Genomic DNA, 20,315 nt, shown 5'->3' with positions numbered 1-20,315 from the left:
TTAAAAAGGCCTGAGCATAAATAAGTGTCACGGGTGTCTAATCAATTTTTTTTTCTAATTTCACGGTTTCAAATAATGATCTGTGGGTTTCTAAAATCAATGCCTTTACTGTAATCTTTTATTCAAAAGGATGACATATCTCCTCGTTCATGCTGTTTTTTCGGTTGAGGCTCCGGGACCCTCGTATTAAAAAGGCCTGAGCATAAATAAGTGTCACGGGTGTGTAATCAATGTTTTTTTCTAATTTCACGTTTGCAAATAATGATCTGTGGGTTTCTAAAATCAATGCCTTTACTGTAATCTTTTATTCAAAAGGATGACATATCTCCTCTTTCATGCTGTTGTTTCAGTTGAGGCTCCGGGACCCTCGTATTAAAAAGGCCTGAGCATAAATAAGTGGCACGGGTGTGTAATCAATGTTTTTTTCTAATTTCACGGTTGCAAATAATGATCTGTGGGTTTCTAAAATCAATGCCTTTACTGTAATCTTTTATTCAAAAGGATGACATATGTCCTCTTTCATGCTGCTGGTTTTGTGGAGGGTCCTGGAGCCTCTGCTAAAAAGGCCTAAGGATAAATAAGTGTACTTGGTGTATAATCAAAGTTTTTTGCGATTTCACGGTTGCAACTAATGATCTCTGTGTTTCTAAAATCAATGTCTTTCCTGTAATCTAATTTTCTAAAGGATGCCATATGTCCTCTTTCATGCTGCTGGTTTTGTGGAGGGTCCTGGAGCCTCTGCTAAAAAGGCCTAAGGATAAAAAAGTGTACTTGGTGTATAATCGAAGTTTATTGCGATTTCACGGTTGCAACTAATGATCTCTGTGTTTCTAAAATCAATGCCTTTCCTGTAATCTAATTTTCTAAAGGATGCCATATGTCCTCTTTCATGCTGCTGGTTTTGTGGAGGGTCCTGGAGCCTCTGCGAAAAAGGCCTAAGGATAAATAAGTGTACTTGGTGTATAATCCAATTTTTTAGAGATTGCACGGTTGAAACTAATGATCTCTGTGTTTCTAAAATCAATGCCTTTCCAGAAATCTATTTTTCTAAAGGATGCCTTATGTCCTTTTTACTGCTGCTGGTTTTGTTGAGGGTCCTGGAGCCTCCGCTACTAAGGCCTAAGGATAAATAAGTGTCCTGGTTGTCTAATCCATTTTTTTTTAGATTTCCCGGTTGCAACAAATTATCTCTGGGTTTCTAAAATCAATGCCTTTCCTGTAATTTATTAGTCACAAGGATGCCATATGTCCTCTTTCATGCTGTTGTTTCTGGTGAGGCTACGGGAGACTCTTCTAAAAAGGCCTAAGGATAAAGAAGTGTACTGGGTGTATAATCTATGTTTTTTTAGATTTCACGGTTGCAACTAATGATCTCTGTGTTTCTAAAATCAATGCCTTTCCTGTAATCTAATTTTCTAAAGGATGCCATATGTCCTCTTTCATGCTGCTGGTTTTGTGGAGGGTCCTGGAGCCTCTGCTAAAAAGGCCTAAGGATAAATAAGTGTACTTGGTGTATAATCGAAGTTTTTTGCGATTTCACGGTTGCAACTAACGATCTCTGTGTTTCTAAAATCAATGCCTTTCCTGTAATCTAATTTTCTAAAGGATGCCATATGTCCTCTTTCATGCTGCTGGTTTTTGGAGGGTCCTGGAGCCTCTGCTAAAAAGGCCTAAGGATAAATAAGTGTACTTGGTGTATAATCCAATTTTTTAGAGATTGCACGGTTGAAACTAATGATCTCTGTGTTTCTAAAATCAATGCCTTTCCAGAAATCTATTTTTCTAAAGGATGCCATATGTCCTCTTTACTGCTGCTGGTTTTGTTGAGGGTCCTGGAGCCTCTGCTACTAAGGCCTAAGGATAAATAAGTGTCCTGGTTGTCTAATCCATTTTTTTTTAGATTTCCCGGTTGCAAAAAATTATCTCTGGGTTTCTAAAATCAATGCCTTTACTGTAATCTTTTATTCAAAAGGATGACATATCTCCTCTTTCATGCTGTTGTTTCGGTTGAGGCTCCGGGACCCTCGTATTAAAAAGGCCTGAGCATAAATAAGTGTCACGGGTGTCTAATCAATTTTTTTTGGACTGTATAGGGGTTAAATGTAAAAACGGCTCCGGTTCCGTTAATTTAAGGGTTAAAGCTCTGAAATTTGGTGTGCAATACTTTTAATGCTTTAAGACACTGTGGTGAAATTTTGGTGAATTTTGAACAATTCCTTCATACTTTTTCACATATTCAGTAATAAAGTGTTTTCAGTTTGAAATTTAAAGTGACAGTAACGGTTTTATTTTAAAACGTTTTTTGTGCTTTGTTGACAAGTTTAAGCCTGTTTAACATGTCTGTACCATCAGATAAGCTATGTTCTATATGTATGAAAGCCAATGTGTCTCCCCATTTAAATTTATGTGATAATTGTGCCATAGTGTCCAAACAAAGTAAGGACAGTAATGCAACAGATAATGATATTGCCCAAGATGATTCCTCAAATGAGGGGAGTAAACATGATACTACATCATCCCCTACTGTGTCTACACCAGTTATGCCCACACAGGAGGCCCCTAGTACATCTAGTGCGCCAATACTTATTACCATGCAACAATTAACGGCTGTAATGGATAACTCCATAGCAAATCTTTTATCCAAAATGCCTACTTATCAGAGAAAGCGCGATTGCTCTGTTTTAAACACTGAAGAGCAAGAGGACGCTGATGATAACTGTTCTGACATACCCTCACACCAATCTCAAGGGGCCATGAGGGAGGTTTTGTCTGATGGAGAAATTTCAGATTCAGGAAAAATTTCTCATCAAGCTGAACCTGATGTTGTGACATTTAAATTTAAATTAGAACATCTCCGCGCACTGCTTAAGGAGGTGTTATCTACTCTGGATGATTGTGACAATTTGGTCATTCCAGAGAAATTATGTAAGATGGACAAGTTCCTAGAGGTTCCGGTGCCCCCCGACGCTTTTCCTATACCCAAGCGGGTGGCGGACATAGTAAATAAAGAGTGGGAAAGGCCCGGCATACCTTTTGTTCCCCCCCCTATATTTAAGAAATTATTTCCTATAGTCGACCCCAGAAAGGACTTATGGCAGACAGTCCCCAAGGTCGAGGGGGCGGTTTCTACTCTAAACAAACGCACTACTATTCCTATCGAAGATAGTTGTGCTTTCAAAGATCCTATGGATAAGAAATTAGAGGGTTTGCTTAAAAAGATTTTTGTACAGCAAGGTTACCTTCTACAACCAATTTCATGCATTGTTCCTGTCACTACGGCAGCGTGTTTCTGGTTCGAGGAACTAGAAAAATCGCTCAGTAAAGAATCTTCGTATGAGGAGGTTATGGACAGAGTTCAAGCACTTAAATTGGCTAACTCTTTTGTTTTAGATGCCGCTTTGCAATTAGCTAGATTAGCGGCGAAAAATTCAGGGTTTGCTGTCGTGGCGCGCAGAGTGCTTTGGCTAAAGTCTTGGTCAGCGGATGTGTCTTCCAAGACAAAATTGCTTAACATTCCTTTCAAAGGTAAAACATTATTTGGACCTGATTTGAAAGAGATTATTTCAGACATCACTGGGGGAAAGGGCCACGCCCTCCCACAGGATAGGTCTTTTAAGGCTAATAATAAGCCTAATTTTCGTCCCTTTCGCAGAAACGGACCAGTCTCTAATTCTGTATCCTCTAAGCAAGAGGGTAATACTTCACAACCCAAACCAGCCTGGAAACCAATGCAAGGCTGGAACAAGGGTAAGCAGGCCAAGAAGCCTACCACTGCTACCAAAACAGCATGAAGGGATAGCCCCCGATCCGGGACCGGATCTAGTGGGGGGCAGACTTTCTCTCTTTGCTCAGGCTTGGGCAAGAGATGTTCAGGATCCTTGGGCGCTAGAAATAGTTTCTCAAGGTTATCTCCTGGAATTCAAGGAACTACCCCCAAGGGGAAGGTTCCACAGGTCTCAATTATCTTCAAACCAAATAAAGAGACAGGCATTCTTACATTGTGTAGAAGACCTGTTAAAGATGGGAGTGATACATCCAGTTCCAATAAGAGAACAAGGAATGGGATTTTATTCCAATCTGTTCATAGTTCCCAAAAAAGAGGGAACATTCAGACCAATTTTGGATCTAAAGATCCTAAAAAAAATTCTCAGGGTACCATCGTTCAAAATGGAAACTATTCGAACGATCCTACCTACTATCCAGGAAAATCAATTTATGACTACCGTGGATTTAAAGGATGCGTACCTACATATTCCTATCCACAAGGAACATCATCAGTTCCTAAGGTTCGCTTTTCTGGACAAGCATTACCAGTTTATGGCACTTCCATTTGGATTAGCCACTGCTCCAAGGATTTTCACAAAGGTACTAGGGTCCCTTCTAGCGGTTCTAAGACCAAGGGGCATTGCAGTAGTACCTTACTTGGACGACATCCTGATTCAAGCGTCGTCCCTGTCAAAAGCAAAGGCTCATACGGACATCGTCCTAGCCTTTCTCAGATCTCACGGATGGAAGGTGAACAAAGAAAAAAGTTCTCTGTCCCCGTCAACAAGAGTTCCCTTCTTGGGAACAATAATAGATTCCTTAGAAATGAGGATTTTTCTGACAGAGGTCAGAAAATCAAAACTTCTAAGCTCTTGTCAAGTACTTCATTCTGTTCCTCGTCCTTCCATAGCGCAGTGCATGGAAGTAATAGGATTGATGGTTGCAACAATGGACATAGTTCCTTTTGCACGAATTCATCTAAGACCATTACAACTGTGCATGCTCAGACAGTGGAATGGGGATTATACAGACTTGTCTCCGACAATTCAAGTAGATCAAAAGACCAGAGATTCACTCCGTTGGTGGCTGACCCTGGACAATCTGTCACAGGGAATGAGCTTCCGCAGACCAGAGTGGGTCATTGTCACGACCGACGCCAGCCTAGTGGGCTGGGGCGCGGTCTGGGAATCCCTGAAAGCTCAGGGTCTATGGTCTCGGGAAGAGTCTCTTCTCCCGATAAACATTCTGGAACTGAGAGCGATATTCAATGCTCTCAGAGCTTGGCCTCAACTAGCAAAGGCCAAATTCATAAGGTTTCAGTCAGACAACATGACGACCGTTGCATATATCAATCATCAGGGGGGAATAAGGACTTCCCTGACGATGAAAGAAGTGACCAAGATAATTCAATGGGCGGAGGATCACTCCTGCCACTTGTCTGCGATCCACATCCCAGGAGTGGAAAATTGGGAAGCGGATTTTCTGAGTCGTCAGACATTCCATCCGGGGGAGTGGGAACTCCATCCGGAAATCTTTGCCCAAATAACTCAATTATGGGGCATTCCAGACATGGATCTGATGGCGTCTCGTCAGAACTTCAAGGTTCCTTGCTACGGGTCCAGATCCAGGGATCCCAAGGCGACCCTAGTAGATGCACTAGTAGCACCTTGGACCTTCAACCTAGCTTATGTATTCCCACCGTTTCCTCTCATCCCCAGGCTGCTAGCCAGGATCAATCAGGAGAGGGCCTCGGTGATCTTGATAGCTCCTGCGTGGCCACGCAGGACTTGGTATGCAGACCTGGTGAATATGTCATCGGCTCCACCATGGAAGCTACCTTTGAGACAGGACCTTCTTGTTCAGGGTCCATTCGAACATCCGAATCTGGTTTCCCTCCAACTGACGGCTTGGAGATTGAACGCTTGATTTTATCAAAGCGTGGGTTTTCAGATTCTGTAATAGATACTCTGATTCAGGCTAGAAAGCCTGTAACTAGAAAAATTTACCATAAAATATGGAAAAAATATATCTGTTGGTGTGAATCTAAAGGATTCCCATGGAACAAGATAAAAATTCCTAAGATTCTATCCTTTCTACAAGAAGGTTTGGAGAAAGGATTATCTGCAAGTTCTCTGAAGGGACAGATCTCTGCTTTATCTGTTTTACTTCACAAAAGACTGGCAGCTGTGCCAGATGTTCAAGCATTTGTTCAGGCTCTGGTTAGGATCAAGCCTGTTTACAGACCTTTGACTCCTCCCTGGAGTCTAAATCTAGTTCTTTCAGTTCTTCAAGGGGTTCCGTTTGAACCCTTACATTCCGTAGATATTAAGTTATTATCTTGGAAAGTTTTGTTTTTGGTTGCAATTTCTTCTGCTAGAAGAGTTTCTGCTCTGCAGTGTTCTCCGCCCTATCTGGTGTTCCATGCAGATAAGGTGGTTTTGCGTACTAAGCCTGGTTTTCTTCCGAAAGTTGTTTCCAACAAAAATATTAACCAGGAGGTAGTTGTACCTTCTTTGTGTCCGAATCCAGTTTCAAAGAAGGAACGTTTGTTACACAATTTGGACGTAGTCCATGCTCTAAAATTCTATTTAGAGGCTACTAAAGATTTCAGACAAACATCTTCCTTGTTTGTTGTTTATTCTGGTAAAAGGAGAGGTCAAAAAGCGACTTCTACCTCTCTTTCCTTTTGGCTTAAAAGCATTATCCGATTGGCTTATGAGACTGCCGGATGGCAGCCTCCTGAAAGAATCACAGCTCACTCCACTAGGGCTGTGGCTTCCACATGGGCCTTCAAGAACGAGGCTTCTGTTGACCAGATATGTAAGGCAGCGACTTGGTCTTCACTGCACACTTTTGCCAAATTTTACAAATTTTATACTTTTGCTTCTTCGGAGGCTATTTTTGGGAGAAAGGTTTTGCAAGCCGTGGTGCCTTCCATTTAGGTGACCTGATTTGCTCCCTCCCTTCATCCGTGTCCTAAAGCTTTGGTATTGGTTCCCACAAGTAAGGATGACGCCGTGGACCGGACACAACAATGTTGGAGAAAACAGAATTTATGCTTACCTGATAAATTACTTTCTCCAACGGTGTGTCCGGTCCATGGCCCGCCCTGGTTTTTTAATCAGGTCTGATGAATTATTTTCTCTAACTACAGTCACCACAGTATCATATGGTTTCTCCTATATATATTTCCTCCTGTCCGTTGGTCGAATGACTGGGGTGGGCGGAGCCTAGGAGGGATCATGTGACCAGCTTTGCTGGGACTCTTTGCCATTTCCTGTTGGGGAAGATAATATCCCACAAGTAAGGATGACGCCGTGGACCGGACACACCGTTGGAGAAAGTAATTTATCAGGTAAGCATAAATTCTGTTTTTATTCAAAAGGATGACATATCTCCTCTTTCATGCTGTTGTTTCGGTTGAGGCTCCGGGACCCTCGTATTAAAAAGGCCTGAGCATAAATAAGTGTCACGGGTGTGAAATCAATGTTTTTTTCTAATTTCCCGGTTGCAAATAATGATCTGTGGGTTTCTAAAATCAATGCCTTTACTGTAATCTTTTATTCAAAAGGATGACATATCTCCTCTTTCATGCTGTTGTTTTGGTTGAGGCTCCGGGACCCTCGTATTAAAAAGGCCTGAGCATAAATAAGTGTCACGGGTGTGTAATCAATGTTTTTTTCTAATTTCACGTTTGCAAATAATGATCTGTGGGTTTCTAAAATCAATGCCTTTACTGTAATCTTTTATTCAAAAGGATGACATATCTCCTCTTTCATGCTGTTGTTTCAGTTGAGGCTCCGGGACCCTCGTATTAAAAAGGCCTGAGCATAAATAAGTGGCACGGGTGTGTAATCAATGTTTTTTTCTAATTTCACGGTTGCAAATAATGATCTGTGGGTTTCTAAAATCAATGCCTTTACTGTAATCTTTTATTCAAAAGGATGACATATCTCCTCTTTCATGCTGTTGTTTCGGTTGAGGCTCCGGGACCCTCGTATTAAAAAGGCCTGAGGATAAATAAGTGTCACGGGTGTGTAATCAATGTTTTTTTCTATTTCACGGTTGCAAATAATGATCTGTGGGTTTCTAAAATCAATGCCTTTACTGTAATCTTTTATTCAAAAGGATGACATATCTCCTCTTTCATGCTGTTGTTTCGGTTGAGGCTCCGGGACCCTCGTATTAAAAAGGCCTGAGCATAAATAAGTGTCACGGGTGTCTAATCAATTTTTTTTTCTAATTTCACGGTTGCAAATAATGATCTGTGGGTTTCTAAAATCAAAGCCTTTACTGTAATCTTTTATTCAAAAGGATGACATATCTCCTCTTTCATGCTGTTGTTTCGGTTGAGGCTCCGGGTCCCTCGTATTAAAAAGGCCTGAGGATAAATAAGTGTCACCGGTGTGAAATCAATGTTTTTTTCTAATTTCCCGGTTGCAAATAATGATCTGTGGGTTTCTAAAATCAATGCCTTTACTGTAATCTTTTATTCAAAAGGATGACATATCTCCTCTTTCATGCTGTTGTTTCGGTTGAGGCTCCGGGACCCTCGTATTAAAAAGGCCTGAGGATAAATAAGTGTCACGGGTGTGTAATCAATGTTTTTTTCTAATTTCACGGTTGCAAATAATGATCTGTGGGTTTCTAAAATCAATGCCTTTACTGTAATCTTTTATTAAAAAGGATGACATATCTCCTCTTTCATGCTGTTGTTTCGGTTGAGGTTCCGGGACCCTCGCATTAAAAAGGCCTGAGCATAAATAAGTGTCACGGGTGTCTAATCATTTTTTTTTTCTAATTTCACGGTTGCAAATAATGATCTGTGGGTTTCTAAAATCAATGCCTTTACTGTAATCTTGTATTCAAAAGGATGACATATCTCCTCTTTCATGCTGTTGTTTCGGTTGAGGCTCCGGGACCCTCGTATTAAAAAGGCCTGAGCATAAATAAGTGTCACGGGTGTGAAATCAATGTTTTTTTCTAATTTCCCGGTTGCAAATAATGATCTGTGGGTTTCTAAAATCAATGCCTTTACTGTAATCTTTTATTCAAAAGGATGACATATCTCCTCTTTCATGCTGTTGTTTTGGTTGAGGCTCCGGGACCCTCGTATTAAAAAGGCCTGAGCATAAATAAGTGTCACGGGTGTGTAATCAATGTTTTTTTCTAATTTCACGTTTGCAAATAATGATCTGTGGGTTTCTAAAATCAATGCCTTTACTGTAATCTTTTATTCAAAAGGATGACATATCTCCTCTTTCATGCTGTTGTTTCAGTTGAGGCTCCGGGACCCTCGTATTAAAAAGGCCTGAGCATAAATAAGTGGCACGGGTGTGTAATCAATGTTTTTTTCTAATTTCACGGTTGCAAATAATGATCTGTGGGTTTCTAAAATCAATGCCTTTACTGTAATCTTTTATTCAAAAGGATGACATATCTCCTCTTTCATGCTGTTGTTTCGGTTGAGGCTCCGGGACCCTCGTATTAAAAAGGCCTGAGGATAAATAAGTGTCACGGGTGTGTAATCAATGTTTTTTTCTATTTCACGGTTGCAAATAATGATCTGTGGGTTTCTAAAATCAATGCCTTTACTGTAATCTTTTATTCAAAAGGATGACATATCTCCTCTTTCATGCTGTTGTTTCGGTTGAGGCTCCGGGACCCTCGTATTAAAAAGGCCTGAGCATAAATAAGTGTCACGGGTGTCTAATCAATTTTTTTTTCTAATTTCACGGTTGCAAATAATGATCTGTGGGTTTCTAAAATCAAAGCCTTTACTGTAATCTTTTATTCAAAAGGATGACATATCTCCTCTTTCATGCTGTTGTTTCGGTTGAGGCTCCGGGTCCCTCGTATTAAAAAGGCCTGAGGATAAATAAGTGTCACGGGTGTGAAATCAATGTTTTTTTCTAATTTCCCGGTTGCAAATAATGATCTGTGGGTTTCTAAAATCAATGCTTTTACTGTAATCTTTTATTCAAAAGGATGACATATCTCCTCTTTCATGCTGTTGTTTCGGTTGAGGCTCCGGGACCCTCGTATTAAAAAGGCCTGAGGATAAATAAGTGTCACGGGTGTGTAATCAATGTTTTTTTCTAATTTCACGGTTGCAAATAATGATCTGTGGGTTTCTAAAATCAATGCCTTTACTGTAATCTTTTATTAAAAAGGATGACATATCTCCTCTTTCATGCTGTTGTTTCGGTTGAGGTTCCGGGACCCTCGCATTAAAAAGGCCTGAGCATAAATAAGTGTCACGGGTGTCTAATCATTTTTTTTTTCTAATTTCACGGTTGCAAATAATGATCTGTGGGTTTCTAAAATCAATGCCTTTACTGTAATCTTTTATTCAAAAGGATGACATATCTCCTCTTTCATGCTGTTGTTTCGGTTGAGGCTCCGGGACCCTCGTATTAAAAAGGCCTGAGCATAAATAAGTGTCACGGCTTTCTAATCAATGTTTTTTTCTAATTTAACGGTTGCAAATAATGATCTGTGGGTTTCTAAAATCAATGCCTTTACTGTAATCTTTTATTCAAAAGGATGACATATCTCCTCTTTCATGCTGTTGTTTCGGTTGAGGCTCCGGGACCCTCGTATTAAAAAGGCCTGAGGATAAATAAGTGTCACGGGTGTGTAATCAATGTTTTTTTCTATTTCACGGTTGCAAATAATGATCTGTGGGTTTCTAAAATCAATGCTTTTACTGTAATCTTTTATTCAAAAGGATGACATATCTCCTCTTTCATGCTGTTGTTTCGGTTGAGGCTCCGGGACCCTCGTATTAAAAAGGCCTGAGCATAAATAAGTGTCACGGGTGTCTAATCAATGTTTTTTTCTAATTTCACGGTTGCAAATAATGATCTGTGGGTTTCTAAAATCAATGCCTTTCCTGTAATCTATTATTCAAAAGGATGACATATCTCCTCTTTCATGCTGTTGTTTCGTTTGAGGCTCCGGGACCCTCGTATTAAAAAGGCCTGAGGATAAATAATTGTGTAACGGGTATCTAATGAATTTTTTTTTTTATTTCACGGGTCATATAAATGATCTCTGGGATTCAAAAATCAATGCTTTTCCTGTAATCTATTATTCAAAAGGATGACAGTACTACCAAAATACAGCCAATGAAGGGCCTTAGGAAGACTGAGCCAAGGTTGGATTGTAGTATTTGGTTAGGCTAATCATGATGGCCATGTAGACCACCACCACCGAGAGTCCTGGAAGCAACAGGGATGAGATGAAAGAGCTAAGAATAGTAGAACTTGAAACAACAGAGTTAGCCATGGGTGTTAGTGCAAAACCGCTTGGCTTTTTTTTGGCTTTGGGTGCGGCTATTCATGCAGGCCATATAGAGCTGACAACATTCGGTGTCGTATCAGCTATTAAACTAATAAGAACAGTACTACCAAAATACAGCCAATGAAGGGCCTTAGGAAGACTGAGCCAAGGTTGGATTGTAGTATTTGGTTAGGCTAATCATGATGGCCATGTAGACCACCACCACCGAGAGTCCTGGAAGTAACAGGGATGAGATGAAAGAGCTAAGAATAGTAGAACTTGAAACAACAGAGTTAGCCATGGGTGTTAGTGCAAAACCGCTTGGCTTTTTTTTGGCTTTGGGTGCGGCTATTCATGCGGGCCATATAGAGCTGCCACCATTCGGTGTCGTATCAGCTATTAAACTAATAAGAACAGTACTACCAAAATACAGCCAATGAAGGGCCATAGGAAGACTGAGCCAAGGTTGGATTGTAGTATTTGGTTAGGCTAATCATGATGGCCATGTAGACCACCACCACCGAGAGTCCTGGAAGTAACAGGGATGAGATGAAAGAGCTAAGAATAGTAGAACTTGAAACAACAGAGTTAGCCATGGGTGTTAGTGCAAAACCGCTTGGCTTTTTTTTGGCTTTGGGTGCGGCTATTCATGCAGGCCATATAGAGCTGACAACATTCGATGTCGTATCAGCTATTAAACTAATAAGAACAGTACGACCAAAATACAGCCAATGAAGGGCCTTAGGAAGACTGAGCCAAGGTTGGATTGTAGTATTTGGTTAGGCTAAGCATGATGGCCATGTAGACCACCACCACCGAGAGTCCTGGAAGTAACAGGGATGATGAGATGAAAGAGCTAAGAATAGTAGAACTTGAAACAACAGAGTTAGCCATGGGTGTTAGTGCAAAACCGCTTGGCTTTTTTTTGGCTTTGGGTGCGGCTATTCATGCAGGCCATATAGAGCTGACAACATTCGGTGTCGTATCAGCTATTAAACTAATAAGAACAGTACTACCAAAATACAGCCAATGAAGGGCCTTAGGAAGACTGAGCCAAGGTTGGATTGTAGTATTTGGTTAGGCTAATCATGATGGCCATGTAGACCACCACCACGAGAGTCCTGGAAGTAACAGGGATGATGAGATGAAAGAGCTAAGAATAGTAGAACTTGAAACAACAGAGTTAGCCATCGGTGTTAGTGCAAAACCGCTTGGCTTTTTTTTGGCTTTGGGTGCGGCTATTCATGCAGGCCATATAGAGCTGACAACATTCGGTGTCGTATCAGCTATTAAACTAATAAGAACAGTACTACCAAAATACAGCCAATGAAGGGCCTTAGGAAGACTGAGCCAAGGTTGGATTGTAGTATTTGGTTAGGCTAATCATGATGGCCATGTAGACCACCACCACCGAGAGTCCTGGAAGTAACAGGGATGATGAGATGAAAGTGCTAAGAATAGTACTACTTGAAACAACAGAGTTAGCCATGGGTGTTAATCCAAGACCGCTTGGATTTATTTTTGTATTGGGTGCGGCTAATCATGCAGGCCATATAGAGCTGCCACCATTCGGTGTTGTATCAGCTATAAAAATAATAAGAACTGTACTATCAAAATACAGACAATGAAGGGCCTATGAAGACTGAGCAAAGGTTGGATTGTAGTATTTTGTTCGGCTAATCATGATGGCCATGTAGACCACCCGTAACAGGGATGAAAGTGCTAAGAATAGTACTAATTGAAACAACCGAGTTAGCCATGGGTGTTAGTCTAAGACCACTCGGCTTTTTTTTGGGTTTGGGTGCAGCTAATCATGAAGGCCAGATAGACCTGCCACCATTTGGTGTTGTAACAGGTATGAAAATGCAAAGAACAGTACTACTTAACACAAACTACTTACCATGGGTCCCAGAGCATATGTTTGGTTGTTATATTTTGTAAGGGTAATCATGCAGGCCATATAGACCTCCACCGATAGGGTGAGTATGAGAAACAGCTATTAAAATGCGAAGGACATTACTAATTAACACAACATAGTTACCATGGGTCGCATACCAAGAGCAGATGTCTTATTATTATATTTTGTATGGGTAATCATCCAGGCCGTATAGACCTCACCAAATAGGGGGAGTTACAGAGATTAAAGTGCTAAGAATGGTAGTACTTAAAACACAACCTCGTTAAAATAGGTAGCAGACCACATGTCTTATTATTATAATTTTTCAGGGTAATCTGGCAGGCCATATAGAACTCCCCCGATAGAGGGGGGGGGGGAAGGGATTAAAGTGCTAAGAAAAGTACTAATTAACACAAGCTAGTTGGGTCCAAGAATGCATGTTTGATTATTAGAATTTATTAGGGTAATTATATATCTAACAAATCTATCTATTTCTCTTCTATCGATTCTATCTAACTATCAATCTATGTATATCTATCTATCCTATCTATCACTATCAATCTATCTTCTGTCCGGGATGTTTTGAGACAGCCACTTTGGGAATGTTAGTTGACTTAGACCCATTATGGCTTAAAAGCAGACTCTGCATCAACTATGTAATTTTCCATGGGAGTTTTGCCAGGGATCCTCCTCCAGCATGCAACAGTCCAGGTGTGAGTACCCTTGAAACAACTTTTCCATCACTATTGTTTCCAGAAAGAGTCCTTGTAGGGTTTAAAGTTCGCCTGCCTATTGAATTCAATGGCGGATCACGCGGTTTGCGCGTTCACGAACAATACCGGAAGTTCGAGTCCGCCGTTCGCGAACCGAAAATTTTAGGTTCTCGACATCACTATTGTTGTATTGTATTGTACTTTGAACAAATTGTCTTAATACAAATGATTTAAACATAAAATACAGAGGAACTCCAAAAAATATAATAAGTTATAAAAAGAGGCACAATACAAAAATGCTATTTAACCTGAAGGCGAAAGATTTTAACAGAGCCCATCAGCCCCTGGTGCATGCTAGAAGAGCCAGTTAAAAGCAGAGTCCTGTCTCTTAAATGAGGTGTTAATTTTTCCTCTAATACTTTTAAGTGCAGGTTATTGCTGCTTTCCCAAGGTGATAGCTTTCTTAAAGGGAATGTGACCCTCATTTGAAAGAAAAATTCCCTACTTCCAAGTGAGAGGTCTCTTGTCCCTGTAAAATGATGATCACCAAACGTTGTACTAACCAAAACAAGTAGGTAGAGCACTTAAAGTGAAGTTAAATAATTAGAAAAAGTAGGCTCTAACAGTGTCCCTATCTCTTCTTTTTGTGCTAGATTGACAAATTACCCCTCATTTGAAAGGGCAAACTCCCCTCTTCCAAATGAGTGTCACTGTGGGGGATCTATGGACTCTATTAGAGTCACTCCCCCTCAGATTAAAGTGCATTTAAAGTCTGCTGCAGGTTATCAGTTTTTACAGCAATAATTTGCAACTTACAGGGAGATGCAATCCCTCATATGAAAAAGCAAACTCCCCTCATTCCAAAGGGGTCCCCTGTTTTTACATGCCTTCTTTAGATTTTAAGTTTAATTGATAACCAAGATTAGCCAATTATACCATTTAGAAGGTTTTGATGTAGACTATACATTTTAAAAGCATAACTCTGAGGTGTCTTACCCTAAGTTGGAATCCAAAGGTTGTGTCCATTATTTTTCATCTTCTTCCTAGAAAAATATTAAAAACACAGCAAAAGCAAACTACACATTAATTAAAAAAAAGCTACAACAGTACTTAAAATACATATTATAACATTATAACATAAAATACATATAAATCTACAGGTACTACACCCTTAACTAATAAACAAAATAGGCACAACCGCATTGTGAAATCAATAAAAGAAAGCTTATCACCTCATTCCTTGGTAGAAACATGGTCTACATTATATGGAATAACCAACGACACAAAATTCTACTCGGCAGCACACAAGACCTACATAAGACTGGATTATATATTTACCAGTCAAATATTGCAACCTGTATTAAACAGCTCTCAAATTCATGCTTGTGTATGGTCTGATCACTCGATCATCACCTTACAAGTAGAGGGATTGTGTGATCCAAATAGAAGCAGAACATGGACTTTCGACAAATCGTGTGTCGGAAGTCCCCAAACTCACGACAATATACTCAAATCATTAACTGAATACTGGCAAATAAAAACAGACACAGTATCTAACCCAGGGATTACATGGGCAGCTCATAAGGCGGTCCTAAGAGGGTTACTCATTAAGGAAAAAACATTGTAGATTAGAAAACATAGACAAAATATCAAACAACTTCATGCGGAGATTGAAGAATCACAAGCCGCTAGAGCCATCCAAAAACTTCAGGGACAATATTTTATATACAAGCCAGACAGATACATGGCACATAAAATATGTGAAAGATGCAAAGCCTCAGCGATCTCCCTTATAGAAACTTTAGACAACAAGATGACCTCACACCCGCAGGAAATAGTAGATACATTTGCGACATTCTACAGTACACTATATGATGGGAAGAAGGTCACACACAATCCAGAAACAGAAACACTCATCTCTCAGTTCTTCACACTCAACTTATTAAAAACTATCTCTAAAGAACAGAGGGATACATTAAATACACCCATAACCACTGTGGAAGTGCTAGGGGCTATTAAAGATCTCAAGTCAGGGAAAGCGGCGGGACCAGATGGTTTCCCGGGCGAATATTACAAACTTTTCAAAACAACATTAATCCCACATCTGCTTAAATTCTGCAATTATGTAATGGAGGGAGGGAATATTCCACCTGAATTATTAGCCGCTAAAATAGTAGTAATTCCCAAATCAGGGAGGGACCACAAAAAAAGTCAGAACTATCGTCCAATATCCCTAATCAACCAAGACCTTAAGATCCTCACAAAGATAATTGCTAATAGACTTAAACATATTCTACCCCACCTGGTCCACCCAGATCAGGTGGGATTTATCAAAGGTAGAGAAGCCCCTGATAATATACGTAAGGTTTCCAATCTGATCCAAACCATGAAGGAGACGCGGACGCCTTCTCTGCTCCTATCCTTGGATTGCGGAGAAGGCATTCGATAGAATTGACTGGGACTACATGTTCTTGGTACTACACAAGATGGGATTTGAGGGGGCAGTTATTAAAACGTTAAAAGCTATTTATTCTTCCCCGGGAGCACAGGTCTCCTCGGCAGGTTATAAATCTCAGCCATTCCCAATTCGCAATGGAACCAGACAGGGGTGCCCTCTGTCACCATTGCTCTTCGCCCTATGTATAGAGCCACTTGCCGCCAAAATCCGATCACAGGTGGATATAATGGGACTCAAGATAAACACGATGGAATATAAATTGGCCCTGTTCGCGGATGATATCCTACTAACTCTGACGAACCCAATGATATCACTACCTAATTTATACCACACACTGGAAACCTTCTCTGCTATTTCAGGTTTTAAAATAAACGTAGAAAAATGTGAGACCCTACCCATGGGAATTCCTCGACAGACCCAGACAATCCTAGAATCAAACTAGAAACAAACTAGAAATGGGTGAAACAATCCTTAAAATATCTAGGGATTCGTCTTCCCAGCTGCTACACACAACTATATAGAGAAAACTATATCCCATTATATAAACAAATAAAGAAAGATCTGTTGAAATAGAAAAGCTTCAACTTCTCATGGCTAGGTAGGGTGGCGGCGGTGAAGATGAATATCTTACCGAGAATATTATATTTGTTCAGAACCCTACCTATTAAAATTGTAAAAGCGGATTTAGATACACTGCAAAAAGAGATACTAACATTCATTAGAGACAATAAAAAGACTAGAATAGCGACATCTATTTTAAATAGACACAAGAACTTGGGAGGCATAGGAGCTCCTAATCTAATGGATTATTATCACTCAGCCAGACTAGCACAAGACACTTTATTGCTGAAGAGATCTGGGGAGGTGCTGTGGCCTGATCTAGAGGCAAACTTAGGTGGGTGGAATGAGAGTGATACAATCATCTGGGCACCAGAAAAAACACAAATTGATAAAGAGACACCCAAACCATATACTGCAAACCTTACAATAACCACCTGGAAAATAACATCTAAATGCAAATTAATGCAGAAATACTCCTTATACATACCACTAAGATTTCTATTGCCTAGTGAACTCTGGTCTCAACTCCAAAAATGGGAGAATAAAGGCCTATATAGAGTAGCAGACTACATAGAAGGGGAACCACACTCTCATTCAATCAGCTTCAAGCAAAAATAAATCCAATAAAACTACACTGGTATATATACTTACAGATAAATTCAGCTATTCAAACATATATGAGAAACCCGAGAGCAAACAACACTACACCAATGGAGCTCCTCTGTCAATCAGAGGACCGCCATAAACACACCATCTCTGTATTATATATAGCCATACAGGCCTCCCAAATGACTGTAAAAACCCCAACTATGCTGGCGTGGGAAAAAGACATACATATATGCAAAGACATCAAGGAATGGGAAACTATATTTCAAAATGCAGTGAAGGGACTCATAAGTGTGGATCTTAAAGAAAATGTTATTAAGACCATCTTTCGTTGGTACTTAACACCTATTAGAACAGCTCATATGTACACACAGGGTAGTATATATTGCTATAGAGGGTGTGGAGAAATAGGAACCTACAGACATATGTGGTGGGACTGCAGGGAAATCATTGCTATTTGGAGACGACTATCCTCCTTCCTGAGTCAACTTCTTGATGAACCCATCAATCTTACGCTTCAACAAGCCCTCCTACTTGAACATATTAATATATAACAAACATATCAATACATTTATCAGGATCCTATGCACAGTCACAAGGACTTGCATAGCTAAATATTGGAAAACAGGTGGTCTCACATGGACAGAAATATATAATAAAATTCAATATACATACACTATGTATAAGTTAGCAACAAATGCCCTTGACAATAAAGAAGTGTTCCAAGCAATTTGGTATTATTGGATAAGCAAGTGAGTTTTAAATGATATAACAAGATCGGGAGATACGATTCACAACGTTAATATCGCTCATAAAATGTATTATTAATACACATACAACACTAGGTGGACTGTAAGGTGTTGTCACTCACTAACCCTTCCCCACCCTTACTATCCCCCTCTAAACCAGTTTATTTAACATGAACGTCTTTCAAAGCTGTATCCTCTGACTAATAGTTAATGATGACAAGATGTTTCTGGAGAAAGAGGAAGTTTTGTACTAAGGAAGAGACAGAGATTACAACTCACCATAAAATGATAATTCCAGACTTTACTATGGCCTACAGGCATATGATATGACTAAAGAGTATACAAATGTAACAAGAGGACAATGTTTGATCCTAAAGCTGTATCATGGTATTTATGTAAGACCTGTAGATGAATAATGCTGTAACAGAATAGACGTGCTAACCCAATCATAAGAGGTGAGAAAAGAAATGGAGAGGAAAGTTTATATATGATTGTAACTGTTTATTATTGTAATCAAATAAAATATTCAAACATAAAATACATATAAATAAAACATTGTATATACATGTAAACTACTATACCCACATCCTTACAGCTCCCGTAGGTGTATTATTGATGTCCTAGTTTTACTATTGTATTTTAACAAAAGGGGCTGAGTTTTGATTGACATATGTGAATTGCATTGTCATAATATACAGTGTAAAACGATCATTTACACTGATTTCAGCCCTTTTTAAAATTTCATCGGCAATCTCGATCTGGCAACGGATCCCTTTATAAAATATCGCCATTACCACAATACTTTTAACATCGGACCACTGTCTCTACTAGCTGTAGCACTAGAAAAACTACGAGAACAAATATAATTGTCAATAACTGTTTTTAAGGCAATGACAAAATAGCTGAAAGAGGCACACAACTGCACTTTCAAAAAGCTCAAAAGAAGGTTATTAAAGGGACAGTCTAGTCCAAAAAAAACTTTCATGATTCAGATAGGGCATGTAATTTTAAACAATTTTTCAATTTACTTTTATCACCAATTTTTCTTTGTTCTCTTGGTATTCTTAGTTGAAAGCTTAACCTAAGAGGTTCATATGCTAATTTCTTAAACCTTGAAGGCCGCCTCTTAAGAATGCATTTTAACAGGTTTTTCACCACTAGAGGGTGTTAGTTCATGTTTTTCATATAGATAACACTATGCTCGTGCACGTGAAGTTACCTGGGAGCCATCACTGATTGGCTAAGCTGCAAGTCTGTCAAAAGAACTGAAATAAAGGGGCAGTCTGCAGAGGCTTAGATACAAGATAATCACAGAGGTAAAAAATATATAAATATAACTGTGTTGGTTATGCAAAACTAGGGAATGGGTAAAAAAGGGATTATCTATCTTTTAAAACAATAACAATTCTGGTGTAGACTGTCCCTTTAATGGCGTCTGAGCTTCTCCTAGTCTACCATCTGCCTATGCTATAAAAAAAGTGTCCTGAACAAGTCTGAATTGCATTTAATGCCTGGCTTGCTGTCCCTAACAATTGGTAATACTCTATCGGACTGGACAGGGGGCATTGGAGACATAACTGGTCGGTCCCCCTCCACATCACTGCAAATAAATTAGATTATTGACCAGACAAATCAGCTCCTTTACTCAGTTTACTGCCCATTTGTTTTGTTGCTAGCCAAATGAAACAAACATGCAAACTATTTAGTCCTTCATCCGGTTTGTTCACATGTGATAGACTGGATTCTGATTAATGCCTTAATTGACATGAATTTGTAAAAAAAATGTATTCGTGCAAGGCTGAATGTAAATGTCTAATGTTTAGATACTTTACACTGACTAATTTGCTGCATTTATTGCAAGATGCTGCATATGCCAAAAAATGTATATTTCTGATTTTAATTGATCAATTAATAAAAAATATAGACTTAAAATCCGGAATTTTTGTGTTTAGAGATGGTGAAATGATGCACTGCGGTACTTGTTTGCACTCTACCAATACCTAATAATAAAAACAATAATAATAATAATAATAAATGTGGTAAAACTAACGGCTAGATTTAGAGTTCTGCGGCCAAAGGGGTGCGTTAGCTACGCGTGTATTTTTCCCCCCGCACCTTTTAAATACCACTGGTATTTAGAGCTCTCTGAAGGGCTGCGTTAGGCTCCAAAAAGGGAGCGTTTAGCATAATTTACCGCCACTTCAACTCTAAATACCAGCGGTGCTTACGGATGCGGCCAGCTTCAAAAACGTGCTCGTGCACGATTCCCCCATAGGAAACAA

This window comes from Bombina bombina, chromosome 2, assembly GCF_027579735.1.
Source record: "Bombina bombina isolate aBomBom1 chromosome 2, aBomBom1.pri, whole genome shotgun sequence".
Lineage (NCBI taxonomy): Eukaryota > Metazoa > Chordata > Amphibia > Anura > Bombinatoridae > Bombina > Bombina bombina.
This window is presented reverse-complemented; position numbering follows the sequence as displayed.